This window comes from Lithobates pipiens, unplaced genomic scaffold, assembly GCF_037356315.1.
Source record: "Lithobates pipiens isolate NorthernLeopardFrog02 unplaced genomic scaffold, aLitPip1_a1.2 Scaffold_18, whole genome shotgun sequence".
Lineage (NCBI taxonomy): Eukaryota > Metazoa > Chordata > Amphibia > Anura > Ranidae > Lithobates > Lithobates pipiens.
The window spans coordinates 475,794,295-475,810,354 of record NW_027507758.1 but is presented as its reverse complement, the minus strand read 5'-3'; the positions used below and the strand labels follow the sequence as shown (position 1 = coordinate 475,810,354).

General features: G+C 43.6%; 1 protein-coding gene across 2 annotated transcripts in view; it reads left to right on the top strand.

Moving 5' to 3' along the window:
* Window positions 1-9,192: 9,192 nt before the first annotated feature.
* The window catches only part of LOC143988637 (beta-galactoside alpha-2,6-sialyltransferase 1-like), a 180,542-nt gene continuing 173,674 nt past the window's right edge, over window positions 9,193-16,060 (top strand). Inside the window, exon 1 of one of the 2 annotated variants that reach the window (XM_077488344.1) lies at window positions 9,193-9,327. The gene's annotated coding sequence lies outside the window, so the exon portion shown is untranslated. Of the gene's footprint in view, window positions 9,328-9,474; window positions 9,632-16,060 lie in introns of those variants that run through there. The other variant, XM_077488343.1, reaches the window with a different exon arrangement.

The window sequence follows — 16,060 nt, the reverse complement described above, 5'->3', positions numbered from 1 at the left end:
CGATCAGGTGCAGGAAGAGTTTTCAGTAGTCCCCAGGCTCGGTTCCTAGTTGCCTTACTCTGGATGCATACAGGACAAGAATTGACGTACTTCTGGCAGAATTCTTTTAAACCAGGCCACCAGAAAGTGCGCTGCACAAGCTCCAGAGTCTTGCAAGCCCCAAAATGCCCTGCTAATGTGTGGTCATGAAGAAGGGCAAGGACTCTTACTCGGATACTTTCAGGAACAAAGACTTGACTGTCCTTCCACAAAAGGCCCTTCCTGATTGTCAAAGTAATTCCTGGAGGAGAGGGTGAGTTCAAAGATGCCTCTCTGATCTGGGACAGCAGGTCCGGCTGTACGAGTAGAAAGGTGCTCGCAGGTAGGCAGCAGAGTCTTTGGAGCAGTCATACATGCGCAAGAGCGCATCTGGTTTCACATTCTTCGAGCCAGGGCGATACCTGATGTAAAAGCAGAATCGAGAAAAGAACAGGGCCCAGTGGGCCTGCTGGGGCTTCAGGGGCTTGGCGTTTCTTAAATATTCAAGGTTCTTGTGGTCGGTATAGATTAACACGGGATGAACCGCACCTTCCAAAAAGTACCTCTACTCTTCCAATCCCGACTTAATGGCAAGCAGCTCCTGGTCACCGACGTCATAGTTCCTTTCGGCAGGAGAGAGTTTCCGGGGAAAGAACCCTACGGGGTGCATCAGATCATTACTGCCTTGACGTTGGGACACCACCGCTCCCACCGCCACTTCAGAAGCATCAACTTCAAGGATGTAGGGCAGAGATGGGTCAGGGTGGCTGAGAATGGGAGCAGAGGTAAACAGTCCTTTGAGCTTCTTGAAGGCCTCCTGAGCCTCAGGCCCCCAGTGAAAATGTACATTCTGCTTGGTCAGCGGAGTGATGGGGGTGATGATGGCAGAGAACCCCTTAATAAATTTCCTGTAGAAGTTCGCAAAGCCTACAAAACGTTGTATTCCTTTTTTGTCCGTGGGTCCCGGCCAGTCCAGAACAGCGGATACTTTCTGCGGATCCATTCTGATGCCTGCTGGGGAGATCTCGAGACCGAGAAATTGGATGTTTTGCTGTTCAAATTTACATTTCTTGGCCTTGGCCTACAATCCGTGCTGGCGGAGGTGGAGCAGCACTCTGCCCACATGCCCTTGGTGTTGCTCAATGGATCCGGAGAAGATCAAAATGTTGTCCAGATAAACAATGACAAAGATGTCCAGAAAGTCTCTAAACACATAGTTTATGAGATGCTGAAAGGTGGCAGGGGCATTACAGAGACCGAAGGTCATGACTAGGTACTCATAGTGCCCAAAATGGGTTCGGAAAGCTGTCTTCCATTCATCTCTGGCCTGTATGCGGACCAAGTTGTAGGCCCCTCTTAAGGCCGGAGCAACTGGTCTTTCTTGGTGACAAAGAATATTCCAGCTCCTGTGGGAGAGGTAGAATGGTGGATGAACCCCTTCTCCAAATTCTCAGTGATGTAGGTTTTCAGGGCCTCCTGCTCTTTTTCTGATAAGGGAAAAATGCGTCCAAACAGGATCTCAGCCCCTGGAAGGAGTTCAATGGGACAGTAATATGGGCGGTGGGGCGGAAGGGAGTCCGCCCCTCATTTGCTAAAGATGTCAAGGAACTCGTGATAAGGTTCTGGCACCAATTGACATAAGTCCTGATCAGAGTCCAGGCAAAGAAGTGCAGCGGGCCTCATACAAGCAATGTTCCAGACAATAGGGGGACTGGAACTTCACTTCCCCAGTGGACCAGTTGATAGTGGAGTTATGGGCCTGAAGCCAAGGTATGCCCAGGATCATGGAAAACAGTGGAGATGAGTTTACATCAAGAGTTATCAGTCCCTTGTGCTGAGAAGGGGAGATGGCAAGCAAGGGCAGAGTCTCCTGGGTTACCTGACCTGATTTAATGCGAGAACCATCAGCCAGAAAAACAGAGTCCATGGGTCTTTTGTGAATAAAATAAAGGTAAACAACTGCAAGCTCCAGAGTCAATAATGGCATTGATGGAGACCGTCTTTTCCTGGAGCTGTAATGAGAGAGGGAGAGCAATGTGGGTGGTGTTGACTGGCAAGGATACAGGGCTGGCAGACACAGAGGAGAGGCACTTACGTGTCTTAGCAGGGCAGTTATTCTCATAAGGTCCGGACCCACCACAGTAGAGGCACAAGTTCAACTGCCGGCGACGAGCACGTTCTTCCGGAGACAAGGAGGGTCGCATAAGTCCAAGTTGCATCGGTTCATCGGTGACAAGAGCAGGGCTGGTAGAACCCCCCCTGTGGAGCAGGTGGGTAGTGGGTAGCAGGAGTAGGGACCGTTGCAGTCATCCAAGCCAGGCGATGGAGCTGCGAGGAATGTTTAGATCTGCGTTCCCGGAGCCGGCGGTCAATTTGGATGGTGAGTGTGATCAAACCCTCCAGGGAATCTGGGGTACCAACACGAGCAAGTTCATCTTTAAGACCTTCTGAGAGGCCCATGCGGAACTGGTGTCTCAGAGCTGACTCATTCCACTGGGTGTCTGCGCTCCAGCGTCTAAAGAGCACAAATAGGGCAGATTCAGCTGTGGCAGTTCGCTGGGGGTCTTCATACTGCTGTGCCATGGCCTCAAAAAAGGAAGGAAGGGATTGAGTCAGAGCAGTGTCTCCTTCCAGGAGATGATGGGCCCAGGTCTGAGGCTCCCTTGCAGCAGGGAAATCGCGAATCCCACCTTGGTAGCTTCCAAAGAAAAAGTCCTGGGTTGGAGAGCAAAATACAGCTGGCAGGCGTTGTGGAAAGTCCGGAACTTAGAACGGTCCCCTGAGAATCTTTCTGAGATAGGCACCCTTGGTTCTGGTGGGAGCATTATCACTGCAGGCTGGGAAGTGGTTTGAGCAGGAAGCGAAGGAGGTGCAGCAACCGTGGGACTGGAACCAGAAAGATGTTGAACCCGCTCTTCCAATCTGGTGTATCCATCCTGGAGAGATTTCACGGCCTGAATGAGAGCCACAAGATCTGAACAGATATCTTTCATAGCAAAAGCTTCTTTCGCAGGCTCGGTCATGGCTGTTTGTACTGTTAGGTACCTGGGTGGTGAGCCTGACTTGGTGGAAGAAGACTTCTCTTATGACTCTGGTTCAGGGCCCACTGGAGTGAAGACAGTGGTCCCGTGAGCCCAGCGGGGTAGGAGTGTCTGAGCTGGATGCAGCAGCTGATGCAGGCAGTGAAGATGGTCCTCCAGATGACTGGAATTGCAGAAACTGGCAGAGGCTGGCAGAAGTTGGCAGAGCAGGGGGACGAACAGCAAGCCTGGTAGAAGAAGAAGAAGCAGCGGCAGCAGATCCTGGATAGACTCAGCACACTTGTAACAAGCAGAGGGTTGGTCAGACAAGCCGGGTCAGAGCAGATAGGCAATCAGGCAGTAACGGCAGGCAAAGGCAAGGTCACAGGCTAGCAAAGGTTCAGCAATAAATAGGCAGTCCATAAACAGAGTCAGGCAGGCCGGGATCAAGGCAGGAGAGATCAGCAGAGTCAGACGTAAGCCAGGTCAGTAATAGCAATCAGATGAACAGGTAATAGGAGTCTCAGGTACAAGCTGCAGACAAACAGCACTGAACAAATGCAGGTGTACCTTTAAATAGGGCCACTGGCGCCAAACCGCGCTAGCGCGCACACGCACCCGTTGCACACGCGCTTGCATCTGAGGTGCATACTGGCGCACACACACGTGCCGATGCTTGGATTGCCTAATGGCGTGCGTGCGCATGCGCGCACGCAGATTCGCCCACACAGCGCGAGCAGAGCCCTGACAGTGTGTATATTCAAAATTTGGCTTTCAAAATTGTGTAGAAAAGTTAGAAAAAGAGAAACAATTTTAGAAATGTTAGTGTGTTTTCGACTCTGCCAAAAACATCAATTATGTTTTTGAGTCTTTTTTTCCACATCATTGATGTCTTCCTTGATCTTCTGTAAATCCTGATTGCACACCATAATCTTCCCGATGAGGATGTGTGCACTTGCATTTGTGAGAAGAGATTCTTCTTCCACAACATCCACATCACCTTATAAAAAAAAAAAAACACAGCATGTATTCTAAATATGCAGGCATACATCTAATACCTGAAGATGGTGTCTGTTGTGGTCACTATTTGGGCCACTTCATAAACCTCTCATTCCTCCACATCCTGAGGTTGTGGTTTTGGGATTTCCCCTTCTTTAGGAGGTTGGGGGTCCCTGGTGACCTCTGATGCCCTGAGTCTTTTCTCCCCTATGTAAATAAAATAAAGGTATACTTAGCACACAGATACTTGATGCAAAAAATAGGAATATGAAACATTGCTTGGAAGTGTCGTACAATTGTCTTTTTTGACTGAGTTCCAAGCTGAACACATGATTTTTTCCCTTTCTTCAAGCTGGAATACTTACCTTTTTGGTTAAAGTTTCATACATGGAGACACACCTAGTACCCACTGGAGCACCTGTGTGGGAAACCCTAGAAAGTTTGTTCTGGTGTCCCACACAAGTGCTCCTGCATCCAGAGGTGTCAACAGCTGGACAACAATGTACTAAACTTTTTTTAAGACAAATAGACATGACCAAATGTAGTTAACCTGCATCTGCCAAAAACATTGTCTTAGTGGCCTAAGAAACGATGTTTACTATGAATGATTACTGTGCCCACGATCCTGAAACTTGCCATTTTATGCTGTACAGCAGTAAAGAAAAGCACATGAAGCAGCATGAACGTAATAAGAAGAATAGGAACACACAACATACTTACTTTTTTGCAGCACTCTCTTGATCCTGCTCCCTCAATTTGAGGTCTGACCATTGTTTCCTCAGTTGATCCTTGGATTGCCATACCCCAAAATACTTCTGCAGACTTTAAACAACTTTAGGCATGATCTTGGCCTTTCTGACATTTGGGTTTGGGTACGGTCCATGCTTCCCATCATAGTCGGCCTCTTGAAGATGTACACTATCTCCACTGTCTCTATAAAGGCCATATTGGAGGCCTTAAATATCCTCCAGGATCGGGACGTTTGTGGCTCCGAGCTTTACTCATTGTTGCTGCTGCTGCTGTCTGCATACACTTGTTGTCTCTGCGCCATGTGCTCTCCCACTGTGCCCAAAGTCAAGGGGCGGGGAATAGACTAGAAAGAACAGCAGGGGCAGGCAGAGTTTCACGCATGCGCGGTGTATATAAAGCATAACACACATGCATTGTATGTACGATCTGTGAGAAGAGGAAGGTGTATCGGAAGCACCGTTCGTTTGAACGAAGAAACAATTTTAACTTGGTGCATCAGTGGCCTATACTGCTTATAGATTGAGGCCTATATTGGGACAAGATTAGAAGAGTTTAGCCTGACATTAGGGTTTGTCTTGTGTTGTGTCTTGCACAAAAAATGGTTCTATTGAATGATCAGGACTTTATCTCCATATTCATTGATATGTACAGGGAGCTGTCCTGTCTGTGGCAGGTAAACCACCCCTTTTATAACAATAAAACAAAGAGGAAGGCAGCACTGGATCAATTGCTGGAATTTTTGGAGCCGGTGATCCCTACAGCAGACATCCCCTATTTGAAGGCCCTAATTGGTGGTATGAGGAGCATTTATAATGGGGAGCACAAGAAGGTCCAGGATTCCCAGAGATCTGGAGTTGTAGCAGATGACATCTATGTACCCAGGCTATGGTACTATGACAGACTGTATTTTCTGGAAGGCCAGACTGAACCCAGGCAGCACCCTCCAATCTTCCTTCAAGGCTTCCTTCCACCTCAGCTGAGGCTTCCGACGTCCAACCTGGGCCTTCCAGCCAAAAAGATGTGGCGGAGGCCAGCTTGAGCCAGGTATAGGATTGTTCAACATATTTCAAGTCATAATCATTAATGATGTTAACTAGATGTCATTATTGATCAGTAAGTTCTGATTTTACAAAGGGTTTTACATATCAATAGACAGTAGTGGCCACAAATGATTGGGACAAGATTGAAAAATGCTGGGGTCAGAATGATAGTCTTTTCTATTTATTAACATTCAATTTGCAACAGTTATGAGCTTAAAGTTGTGTGCGCTTGCTGAACCAAAAACTAAAACTATGTCCCTTTTTCATACACAGGAAAGTCTCAGCCAAGAGGAGGCTGTGGAAAGTGGGAGCCAGGAGGTGGCGGGGGTAAGTGGCAGCCGGGAGGTGACTGGGCCCAGTAGCCTGCCCGACTCCCAGGGACCTTCCACCCGTCTTCCACAAAAAAGTGCCAGGAAGAGAAGTAACCTGGAGGAGGCAGCACTTAGCCTATTTCTGAAGGCTACTGCGGCCCTAAGAACCCCCCCCCCCCCCCCCCCAGTCTTCAAGAGGACTATGCCTACATGGCAGCCTGAAAAATGCTGGAAATGGAGGAGGGCAAATGCCCCTTCTGGGAGGGAATGATCTTACAAGCCCTAAATAAGGGGTTGAGGGGCAAACTCACAAGCCAAAGCCACTTTGTGAGTTCAACCATGGTCCCCCACCTCCAACTCCTGCCACAACTACAACACCAGAGCCATAGCCTGGAAGGGAGTGTGGAAGGAAGACAAGAGAGTGATGGCCTGGATTCAGTCTGGTCTGGCAAAAGATGCAGGCTGTTGTATGACCACACCCTGGGGACAAATATGTCATCTGCTGCTGTTCCTCATCTCTTTTAGTTCTGGAACGGATTGTGCTCACTATTATAAGGACTCCTCAGGCCACCAATTTTGACTGTAAAATAATTGATGTGTGCCCTGGGGTACAACGGCTTTGCAAATCTCACCAGTTTCTCCAGCGTTGCCTTCCTCTTTATTTTGTTATGACCCAGAATAAATGGCTAGTTATTTTTCAGAAATACTTGCCCATGTGTTTTACTTCAAAAAGGACAGTTTGTTTGTGAGTAGGTACATTTCAAAAATACTATGTCAAATTAACAAGGGGCACCAACACAAACCAACCTCCTTGAGTTTAAAAAATAAAAGATAATAATGGTGTTGTGGTAACTTGACACAAAATTAAAGAAAAAAATATGGAGTTCACTATAAAAATAAAATAAAAAATAAAAGACCTGAAACAAAAAACTCTAACCAAAAATTCTAAACATTATTATGGAGATCTGACGAAAAAAACAAAAACAATATTCATGAGATCACGAGAAATCATAAAGAAATCAGTTTGTGTGAATGCTCTGTGTGAATATGAGCAGCAAAACAACTTAATTCTAGCATTCTAGCATGCTAGCATTATTCTAGCTTTCTAAAGAAGAAGAGAATGCGCTGCATTAAAAGATTTCAATATTTGCAGCCTGACGAATGTGCTATCTCCATTACAAACGGTAGTTTTACCAGACCGATCGCTTCCGTCTCGTACTTGATTCTGAGCATGTGTGGAACTTTGTGCATCGGAATTGTGTATACACAATCTGAATGTATGAGAACGAAGTATGTTGTCACAAAATTTTAGATCCAGATCTCAAATTTTGTGTGACGGAAATTCCGATGGAAAATGTCCGATGGAGCCCACACACGGTCGGAATTTCTGACAAAAAGCTCCCATCGAACATTTTCAATCTGAAAATTCGACTGTGTGTACGCAGCACAACAAACAAGATATAGGGGGGCACACCCTAAAAAATGCATAAAGATGGTGCTGCCATCTTTTTTCTACGTGGCATAACAGTCACATGACACCGGCCAGAGAAAATGGCTAATTGTGTCCAATTTGTAGATGTTTCACATAAGGGTGTACTCACTTTTGTTGCCAGCAGTTTAGACATTAAAGGCTGTGTGTTGAGTTATTTTAAGGGGACAACAAGTTTACACTGTTATACAAGCTGTACACTCACCCCTTTACATTGTAGCAAAGTGTAATTTCTTCAGTGTCACATGAAAGATATAATAAAATATTTACAAAAATGTGAGGGGTGTACTCACATTTGGGAGATACTGTGTATGTGTATATATGTATGTATGTATGTATGTGTATAAATATATATATATATATATATATATATATATATATATATATATATATATATATATAAACCGTATTTATCGGCATTTAACACGTACTTTTTCCCCCTAAAATCAGGGGGAAATCGGGGGTGCGTGTTATACGCTGATCCCCCACTGTTTGTAACCCTTTCTGCCACTCTTTGCGGCTTTCGGGTATTTTTGGCCGCACTCGGCCGTTCTCGGCTATCTTCGGCCGCTCTCGGCTATTTTCGCCCACTCTCGGCCGTACTCGGCAGCTTTCGGAAAGCCGGAAGCTGCCGAGTCTGGCCGAGTGTGGCTGAAAGTAGCCGAGAACGGAAGAAAATAGCCGAGAACAGCCGAGTGTGGCCGAAAATATCTGAAAGCCACCGAGAGTGGCCGAGAATTACCGAGTGCCGCAGGACATCTGCTCTGTATCTCGGTGGCGCCATTTTTAAATGGCAGAGCCACAGACAAGGCTACAAATGACTGACAAGGCTAACGTTTGTAAACAAATGACTAGCAAATCTAAATGCAAGGCTACAAACTACTGACAAGGCTAAATGCAAGGCTGCAAATGACTGACAAGGCTAAATGCAAAGCTAAATGCAAGGCTGCAAATGACTGACAAGGCTAAATGCAAGGCTGCAAATGACTGACAAGGCTAAATGCAAGGCTGCAAATGACTGACAAGGCTGCAATGGAAGGCTGCAAATGACTGACAAGGCTGCATTAATGGGCATTTAAATGTACATTTTTTACCTTAAACTTCCCTCCTAAAAGTTTTTTTCTTTTAAATTCCCTCCTAAACTTGGGGTGCGTATTATACGCCGATAAATATGGTAGATATATATATATATTTGAAGCTTGTATTAAAAGTACTGGGGGTTATTTACGAAAAGGCAAATCCACTTTGCACTGAAAGTGCATTTGGAAGTGCAGTCAGTCTAAATCTAAGGGGTAGATTTGAAATGAGGGGCAGCTCTGCTAATTTTATCATCCAATCATGTGCAAGCTAAAATGCTGTTTTTTGTTTTCCTTCCTGTCCCCCTCGGATCTACAGTGACTTTACTTTCAAGTGCACTTACAGTACACTTGTAGTGCAAAGTGGATTTGCCTTTAGTAAATAACCCCCACTGTGTTCTACATTACAAACTGTGATAGTGTTCTTGTTTTATTCTTTCTGAGTAGGGCCTTCAAGTACGACCCCCCCTCACAGGAAACATATGTAAATTGTTTTGTAAGAGGATATATGGGCTATATTTCATAGAACGCAACACTGCAAAGAGAGATATGCAAACCAGCATCGTTCAGCCTGAGGGAACTGAAAAGGTTTATTTCATTCTTCAATCGAGAGAACAGTAACAAGTAAGCCTCTTTTTTTTTCTTATGGTATATTGGTATATGGCAGGCAGACCTCCCAGTGCCAGCTCTGAGCCCTACAAGGTGTGACCACCTGTTATCTGCCTGGCATGTGCCACACGCCTCCCACTCTGCTCTGCCCATGTTAAAAATACTTCTGTGCTCCTAGTATGACACAAGGCAGGTTCTTGGCCCTCCCAGTGATTGTACTGGAAATGTCATTCTTGAGGCTGATCTCACAGTCGAACTAAACAGAATAGCATGCTCGACATTCAATCACACACAAGTCTGAGTTCTGTATTTAGGTCTGGTAAGTTCATGTATGCGATATTCTTTATAAAGCTAATTATTGGAGGAGTAAGGCAATTGGGTGTATATTTCCAACAGCATATTCTGCTGCACCTTAGGGCTGATTTAATAAAGAGATGCATTTAATTTTAAAATTGTAATTTTTACTTTGTGCAGCATGCTTAGTAGAAACAAGTTTACAACAATTTCATTCTGTTTTTCATATTTTTCTCCCACATTGCTGGTTATTCAAATTAAACAGTTTCGCCTTATTTGTCAACTTTTCTTTAGCAAATGAGCATGCAGCTTGAGTAAATTAAGTGCACAGAGCAGGAGAAGTTTATTGTGTGAAAGGTGTATTTCATATCAATGCAAGTGCTTAGACTAGATGCAAGTGTGCCAATTTTGTTATGTCCCAGTGGCAGTCCAATGTTTCATTTATTGGAACCATTTTCCTTTTTTTTGCCTTTATTCTTGGACCTGTTAAATTATATATTTTTTAACGTGTGAATAGAATATTTTTCACCCCATATCATTCTCTTTTGTTTGGCATAATATAATCACAAATCACTAAGATGTTTTTATTATTTTAAATGCATTTGTAATTATATCTCACAATCATTGTCCAGTAATGTGTCTGGTTCTCTAACGAGAAACTTTTTAGCTGCGCCATCGTTACTTTATTGTATATAATAGATTTTGATCTGAAGCTTTATTTCCTTATGAATTGTTTTTAATCTCATTATCTTTATTACTATTTTAAATTGCTCCTGATCTATTTTAAATTTCCTAGCAGGAAATCCTTAAGCAGGCCACACATTGGTAGATTTTCTTATTAATGTTCATAAAAAAAAATCTTGTCAGTCGATAATGCCATCAGAGACTTGACAAATGTTTGAAAAGTACTTCAAGATTTTTTTGCTTTTAACATTTTTTTTTTTAGAAGGAATAGAAATTAAAAGATGAAAAACACCTTCACAGTAAAAATTTTGCTCACTTGAATGAAGATTCCAAAATCATTTTTCTACTTATGCATGACCAACTGTCCTAAGAGAAATATGGAGGTTGCCATTGCTGACCTCCATTGGGGAATACTAGCTGCCTGGCTTTCTCGTACAATAAAACGTTTAAAGTCACTGACCAGAAACAAGGATGCAGATTAGAAGTTAAGAACGATGTCAAAGTTAGAAGAGTGTGCTAAAATTGTACATTGATTGCATGTCTGAGCTGGAGAATAAATCTAAAGATAATTCAAGGGATAAGCAAAGTTGGGGATAGTATTTAAGTACTCCATCAGTAATGATTTGACTCAAGAACCATATCGCTTTAGTTTTCCACACAATAGCATCAGAAATGTTCTTGACATTTTTTTCGGTAGGGCTGCTTTACCCCAAATAGGTAGCTAATAAAGAATGATCATCTTTTGTCCATTCCCAAAATACGAGTAGCCTGCCATACAATACTATAGGACACAGTAGTTTTACCATAATTAGCTTTAATGAGTTTATGTAATGGCAACCTGGGTCCATGTACAGTGGGGAAAATAATTATTTGATCCCATGCAGATTTTGGAAGTTTGCCCACTTGCAAAGAAATGAAGGGTCTATAAGTTTTATCATAGGTATATATAATAGGAGTAAAATAAGTATTTGATCCCCTACCAACCAACAATAATTCTGGCTCCCACAGACTGGCTACATTAGGTGCTCATGTGGTGACTAGCTTTGAGCTTTGCTTTGAGGCTGTTTCTCTTCTAAAGGTACAGGCCGGCTTTGCTGCATTGAGGGGCCAATGGATGGAGCCATGTATTGTAAAATCTTGGCTGAGAACCTTCTTCCCTCAGCCAGAACACTGAAGATTGGTCGTGGATGGGTCTTCCTGCATGCCAATGACCCAAAACATACCACCAAGGCAACAAAGGAGTGGCTCAAGAAGAAGCACATTAGGTCATGGAGTGGCCTAGCCAGTCTCCAGACCTTAATCCTATAGAAAATGTATGGAGGGAGCCAAACCTTTGAGTTTCCAAGAGATAGCCAAGAAACCTTAAGGATTTAGAGAAGACCTGTAAAGAACAGTGGACCAAAATCCCTCCTGAGATGTGTGCAAACCTGGTAACAAACTACAAGAAACATCTTACCTCTGTGCTTGCCAACAAGGGTTACCTCACCAAGTACTAAGTCATGTTTTGCTTGAGGATCAAATACTTATTTTACTCACTGGACTGCAACTCAATTTTTAACATTTGTATCATGTGTTTCTTCTGGATTTTTGGTCGATATTCTGTCTATATCATTTAAAATACACCTATGATAAAAATTATAGACCCTTCATTTCTTTGTAAGTGGGCAAACTTACAAAATCTACAGGGGATCAAATATCCACTGTATATGTACATATAAAGTATTTTGGAAATCAGAATCATTTTAAAATATTATTGCAATGTCTTGCTTTCAGGAGGGAATATAGTGGATCATTGTTACAGGAAATAAAATCTCTTGGGTGCTTGGTAATGACAATACCCACATTCAAGAAAGTATCTACAATGGAATGTGAGTTAATGCTGAGTTCAACCCAAAAGTGTAACTTCCCGCTCATAAGCTTCCTCCCGCCCTCCGGTGCCACATTTTGGCACCTGTCAGTGGGGAGGGGGGAACGGGAACCTGTTTTTGACAGGTCCCCTTTCCAAAAAGTTAAAGCCCCCCTCCTCCTTCTCGTGGTGTATTTTAAATGCACAAGCACAGTAGGGAACCAGTTGTGAAAGCGAAATAATTCACTTCCGTGCTCCCTTACCAGGAATGGCGGGGGCAGCACCTGGGAGTCAATCTGAAGATCGACTGGGGTGTCGACATCACGGGCTCCCTGGACAGGTAAGTGCCCTCATATTAAAAGTCAGCAGCTACAGTATTTGTAGCTGCTGCCTTAAAAAGATTTCACCCAGGCTGGACCTTCTCTTTAAGGCTTAGGGGAATGATTGGAAATAGGTCTTTCAAGAAAATAGTGGACTCGCTGTGGTGGTAGGCTCAGGGTGTCAGGGTGGGAAGATTTGCGAAAGATGGGCTACAGGGAGATAAACAGGCATTCAAAAAAAGTCCCAAGTTAAATGGGTTGTAAAGGCAGAAGGTTTTTTGTCTTGTATGCATTAAGATAAAAAGCCTTCTGTGTGCAGCAGCCCCCCTCGGCCCTTTTAATACTTACCTGAGCCCCATCTCAATACAGCGATGTCCATGAGTGCCTTGACCGTCTGGGACTCTCTCCTGATTGGCTGAGCGGCGCCATTGGCTCCCACTGCTGCCAATCAAACTCAGTTAGCCAATTATGAGAGAAAGGGGGAGGGGCCAAACAGGAGCTCTGTGTCTGAATAGATACAAGGAGCTGCAGCTCAGCTCGGGTGCCCCCATAGCAAGCTGATTGCTTTGGGGGCACTCAACAGGAGGGAGGGCCAGGAGCTTCAGCCAGGGACCTGAGAAAAGGACTGACTGCCCTGTGCAAAACCACTGCAAAGAGCAGGTATGTATAAGCAGTAGCAGTGGTGGCCCACCCATTAAGGGTGCACCGGCACCCCCCCCCCCCATCCATGTGTTCGGCCCCTTTCAGGATGCCGGATGCATGGTTTCAAATGGAGGTGGTTGTTTTTTTGAAGCACCTGATCAGAGTCAGAGGCTCTAATAGGCTTAAAAATAGGGTGGGCTATGGGCACAGAGAATGCGAACCAAGCCCACCCAGGAGTGTTTAATACAGAATGAGTATTAGCTATTGTATCACTGATCTTCCTCCTGGCCAATCAGGAAGCGGGTCTTGAGACCCATCACCCAATTGGCTGAAAAGACAGGCGATCCTATTGGATGCCTAGGAGCAGGGGAGGAGATGCACGACAGAAGCGAGGAGTAGGAGAGGACACCAATGGCAACTGCCTGCTGCCGGCCACCTACATGGGGTAAATACAATCACTTTAGGTGACCGCCACACTCTCTGGCAGTGCCACCACATTGAACCTCCAGAGGTGGATTTCTTGATAATCAGTACGTGGTTAAAAGATGGAGACTGAGTCTTATTACTGAAGCATTTTGGGAGTCTGTGGCAGGAGCATGACTTCTATTTGACTGATGCGGGATTCTATCTTCAGTTTTTATTGTGAGACTTGTCTGACAGGTTGCTATAGCATTGGGGATTTTAGTGATATCCTTGTGTGTGATGGCCTACCCCTCCAAGTTTGCCTTATGTTTGTACAAAGGTTGTTAATTTTCATGCATGCCTATTGTATGTAGAAAGCTTTAGTCGTAAAATGAAACAAAAGTTGCTTCATTTATATACTTAATTTATATGCAAAGCAAGGAAATGGATCTATGCCTTCCCTTAGTAAAAGCACCTTCTCCAATGTACACAAAATCACTAGCTAGACACTCTTTGACCTCCCCTGATGTTAACCCACTCCCAGCCAGTGTCATTAGTATAGTGACAGTGCATATTTTTTTAGCACTGATCACTGTAAAAATGTCACTGGTCCCAAAAAGGTGTCAAAAGTGTCAGTTAGTGTCCAAATCGTCCTGTGCAATATCGCAGTCCCACTATATATCACTGATCACCGCCATTATTAGTAAAAAAAATGAATACATTAAAATATCCCATTTGTAGATGCTATAACTTTTGTGCAAACCAATCAATATACTCTTATTCGAATTGTTTTACCAAACATTTGTAGCAGAATATATATTGGCCTAAATTGATGAAGAAATTTGATTGGTTCAATTTTTTTATTGGATATGTTTTATAGCAGAAAGTAAAAAATATATTTATTTTTTTTCAAAATTTTCAGTCTTTTTTTGTTTATAGCACAAAAAACTAAAAATGCAGAAGTTATCAAAAATCACCAAAAGAAAGCTCTATTAGTGGGTAAAAAAGCACATACATTTTATTTGTGTACATCATCGCATGACTGCACAATTGTCAGTTAAAAGAAGGGAGTGCTGTATCGCAAAAAAGGGCTAGTCCCAAAGGAATGTTCATGCAACAAAGACTTGTTTTTAGAGCAAAAGGAGGAAATACGCAGTGTTAGCATAGTGATCCTAGGAAATTTGTGGTGAGTGTATGTTTAATCCATAATCTAAGTTGGGATTTTATTTTTTTTGCTATAGTTTAAAATAATAAAGAAAGTATTAAACAGAACCCTCATTAAAGAGGTATTAAACCCTAAACCAAAAATTTAATATATTGCAGCTTACCAATCATTAGATGTGGTGTTTGTATTAGTTTTTTGTTTTTTTTTAAGCTTTTTTCCTCCCCTGTTTTCACTTAGTGATCTGGCCAGTAACAAACTTCCTGTATAAGAATTCCCCCACTCTGTGTGAAGGAGCCCAGGGGGCACATTTGGACAGCAGCATTGTCAATCTTGGGGGAGGGGAGTGCAATATGTACTAGCAGATTTAAATACAATAAGAATTTGAAGCCACGCTTCAGCTCACACTCACACAACACTGTAGCAGCCATGCTGTGACAGGGGAGAGGCGCAGCAGTAGGTTCTGTGTGAAGATCCCCTGCTCCAAATCCCTGTTGGTGTCGGTAACTTGAGTCAATCAGCAGCAGGGAATCGGATGTGGGAATTGCTGTTTTTGAATGTTCTCTGCTGCGTAACTGAATCGGGGTTGTAGACCACATTACCCAGAAAACCCTGCATTAGAGGAGAAGAATTAATTTTTTTTCCCAGGCAAAATTAGAAAGAGAGCAATGCGGGAGAGAAAAAAAGGCCCTTTGCAGTGCTCTGCATCCAGATTGGAAGAGAGAGAGACACTGGAAAGCCCTTTGCTGTGCTGAGGGACTGAGCCACTTTTAGGAGACCATCCATGCTGTGCTGAGGATTGGAGCAACCCAGGCAACCCAGAGTGAACAAACAACTAATCTGAAAGACCTCTGCCTTTGTGTCACTGGGTCTGGTGGGAGAGCCTTTTGGCCGTGACTTGTTGCCTCTAGAGACTGAGCCTTTAGGTATTGATTATCCAGCTGCCTTATAGATCAATTATTGCCTGCAGGCCTTGTTGTGACTGTCCTCATGTGCTCCAATGGTACCATTGGGACCCAACTTCAGTCGGCTGAAGATTCAGGACTAAAGATTATCCATTAAAGCTTTCACACAGAGACCATTGCCCATTTTAGAGGTACCTCTCAGGAGACATTGCAACAAACTTAGCCATTCTCATAAAGTGCACTCTAACCCAATTGCAGTATTATTAAGTTGCATTTAACGTTTATATGCACTACACATTGCTGAATTTGTTGATTCATACGTTGATACCGGTTCGGTGGTATAGCACCCTACTCTAAATTATTTTGGCATAGCTATTATATTGTCTAGCAGATTGTGTCATAATCTACCGTCTATGTGCTCTGTTATGCACAAACCACCCTTTATTCTAATTCAACTCATACCAATATTAAGTTAATTTAACACTAAACGGTC